Raw genomic sequence first — 3,987 nt, forward strand, 5'->3', positions numbered from 1 at the left:
AAGTAGTGAACATGGTGATTCTCTTGGGTTAGGTAGCACTAAGCGACTATTACCTATCTTATGGTTGATCATATATAACAAAATGTTGGTTATATATGAAAAGGTTGATTATATAGTAAAAGGCTGACTGTATATTAAATTAAAAGGTTGAATTACATATAATGAAAGGTTGGTTATATATGAAATGTGATTGTTTATATGTTATATATTAAAAGGTTTGTTATATATGAAAATGTTATATAATGAAAGGTTGGTTATATATTAAAAGGTTGGTTATATATGATATGTGATTGTTTATATGTTACGCAGTTGTTTATATGGTATGTTGTTGATCATAGATGTTATGTGGCAGTATTGCAACTGAACATATGTATGTATGTGCTTGAACATGCGATTGAATGATTATGATATGCAGTTGTTTGCTAAGCAGTAGTTTTTTCATACTTTATTGTAATATGAATGATGGACCCATCTAGAGTTGTATGTTTTACATGCAACCTTTATGAAATCACTCAGCATGGGTTGACACTTGTTTCTTGTTAATTTGTCTTAGGATTGGTGCAGGTAGCTTAGGAGTTCTGCTTGGTGAGAGAGGTTACTTTTGTGGTAATTATGTTTGGTCAGATGACACCAATATAGACAAGTTTGATGTTTTAACATTTTTAACATTTACCTTTTTTATGTTTTATAATTTTGATTTTAAAGTAACATAGTGATTTGAAAAAGTTTTAAAATAAATAACTAAGTCTTCCATTAACGTATTGTGTTAAAAGTGATTTAAATAATACGAAAAAGTTTTGGTAAAAAAATCACGATGTTATAACCTAGTAATCGACTTTCTTACTTGTTCTTTGAACTTCACAAAACAATAAATAGGGAGGAAGGGGAAGCGTCAAAAAATGCAATCAATAAACCATCGGCCTATCTTTCAGCCACAAGTGACCCCGATCCTATTCATCACCATAGTCTCACCACCATGAGTGTTGACTCTATAATCTTTTTCCTGTTTTCGGTTTTTGTTTTGCTGACCAACGCATCGAACTAAAATAGAGAAGAAGAAATGTAAGGGTCTTGGTTGTGATTGATCAACAAGATCAAGAGTTGAGACTCTATATTTGAGTCCCCTTTTTTTTGAGAAACCGTTCTGTGTGTGTGTGTTTGTGTGTACGTGTGTGTAAATAGTGGCGGGACATAGAAGAGGCTAGGGGAGGCCATGGCCCCCTGTTTTTTTATTATCAATTAAATAGGAATATCTATAGAATCGGTGGTTGTATATAGAATGGGTGTTTATATAAGTTAATTATTTAAAAGATTGTAACACTGCCCCTCGTGTTTTTTTTCTATTGAATATCAGTAATTAATCTTAAATTGTTTAGAAAATTAGGAAACTTCAGTAAAACTAATTTGACTATAAAGTAGGAAATTTATAAATTAACCATATAAAAAGTAAGAAACTTACAAAATAACCATATAAAAATACCATGAAATTATTTATTAACTTACATATTTAAATCAGTGAACCCTAAAAATATTGTTGGCTCCGCTTGTTTTCGTGCATCTCACCGGAGTTATGCATTGAAACCAGAAGAGAAGATGATAGGTAGTTTTTCCTTGAATTGAAATCATAACTCTTCCATACTCTTTCAAGTTACAACTCACCGGACTTCTTGCTCTCTCCCTTTTTCAGGTTCAATCGACCGTTCTCCGTCGACTCCTTATTCTCTCTCCTCCCCGAGTCACCGGCACCAGACCACCACTACTTTACTCTTCGCCGACTCTGTTGGTGATTTTATCAACAAATATATTTTAGTGTAATGAGTGTTTCAAGAATAATGTTCTAGTTATAATACAAGTTAGGAGGTGTGGGAGTGCACACTTGTATTTACTAAACATTGTTAGTACCGAACCCTAATTTAAGAACAGTACAAGGTCAGATTTGTAATTTTTGAAAGATGACAACTGTTTTAATTTATCCGTTGTTGGATAAATCAGGGAAAACGGATCCTTTTGAAACACAGAAAATCGGAAAAAATGCTCTCTTCATCTTCTCAAAATTGATTCAGATTTCATGCCTAAAATCTGAATTGCTACAATAGAATTATCCCAGTTTGGATTTCGTGATACCCAAGGCATATAGGGTCAAAATATCAAACAAGGAAAGTGTTTTACACGATTCCTGTTTGTTATCCATATTTTCTCTATACCTATTTCGTATTTCCCCAACAGACTACACTACAAAGGTACACATTTCCTCTTCGTCTCTTACTCTCTCTCATTTCTAGATACATATAAGTATCTCATTTATATATATTTATATTATAAATATTTAGTCATGAATTTACCTGCAAATATGAGTATGTATAGGGGTAATAAAGGTGTATGTATAGGTTTTACACATAAATAAAAGAAGATATGTGTAGGGGTAACAAAGTTAGGGTTAATAAAATGGAGTAAGTAGGATTTTCGATATTTAGATATTTTAGAATGAAAAATCCATAATAATATTTTATGTTAATGTTATTTTTATCTTTTATAGTTTACTAAGTTTTCTTACAAATGTATACATTAACTGTGACAATTTGGAACAAAAATTAAACATTTTTATATGGTCTTTTTTTTTAGTTTTGGCCCCCTAGCCATTATTGTTTGTGTTCCGCCCCTGTGTGTAAACAAAGAATATTGGAGCTCCCTTCCTCCCTCCTCATCCCCGACACCATCCTAATCTCTATTTCTATTAATGAAAAACATAGCTCCTTCCCATGCTCTTTGCTTGCTTCACCCCTTTTCCTTCTCTCAAAATCGCTTCACCCCTTTTCCTTCTCTCAAAATCGCTTCACGCCTTTTCCCTCTCTCAAAACCGAGAAGCATAGAAAAGGAAGAATATCGAGCCTCCAAGCTCCGGGAAAGTACTAGCTTCCAAGATATGGTATCATCGCCAACAACCTTCTTTAGAAATAGAGTCCCGACTCTTAATCTTATTAACCAATCACGGCTAAGACTTTCTAATTCCTTCTTCTCTATTATAATTCGATGTGCATGTCAGCAAACAAAAACGAAAACAGGGAAAAGATGATGGAGTCGGCGTTGATGGTGGCAGGACGATGGTGTTGAATACTACAAGTTTGGGGGCTCTAAGCAAACCAAAAATTTGGGGACCTCTGACATTTACTATACTTAATGTTATAAACCATCATCCTTTATCTGGGCTTGGGACCGTCAATAATAAGCTAAAAAGTTTACAAATGGCGGAGTTATTATTATTATTTATTATTATTATTATTATTTTTTTTGTGTATAAGTTTTTTGTGAATATATTTTATAACATAAAGTTAATTTTTCTAGCCTTTTTAGAAGCAAATTATTTAATGAAATTTTCATAATCAATTTCTTTTACTAAATGTTTTTCAATTGACAAAATCGGTAATCCATTTAATTATTCTTGTGACATTGTAGATCTTAAATAATTTTTTAACAATTTTAATTTAGAAAAACTTTTTCTACAGAGGCAACAATTACAAAAATAGTTAATATAACCCTATAGACAACATATGCATTTGAAAAAGAATTAAACTTTTTAATATAATTAAGTATATTAATAGTTGTATCACGTTTTAAATGTACAATATGTCTTAAAAGTTTTAGTTCATGAAATAAATCCAAACCATCAATATCTAAGCTGTCATCATGCTTTAAAGATTTTTCAAGATTTAAACAATGTTCTTTAATTTATTTTCATCAAATGATTTTAACTTTTCTATACTGAATAGAAAACCAAAAATATTTTTTGAACTTGTTAAATTGCTCAAATATACTTTTAAGTGAGATAATGGCTTTATCTATTATATATAAAAAGTAATCAGTTTTAAATAACTGAACAGGAGTTTTAATAGTTTCATTAGCAACATTTTCATCATATCATCTATTTCTTTGAATGATACGTTTTTCACGAAATTCAGGTTTTACGTTCATTTCTAAAGCCAATTCTTT

This window comes from Lactuca saligna, chromosome 9, assembly GCF_052625555.1.
Source record: "Lactuca saligna cultivar CGN05327 chromosome 9, ASM5262555v1, whole genome shotgun sequence".
NCBI classification, from domain to species: domain Eukaryota; kingdom Viridiplantae; phylum Streptophyta; class Magnoliopsida; order Asterales; family Asteraceae; genus Lactuca; species Lactuca saligna.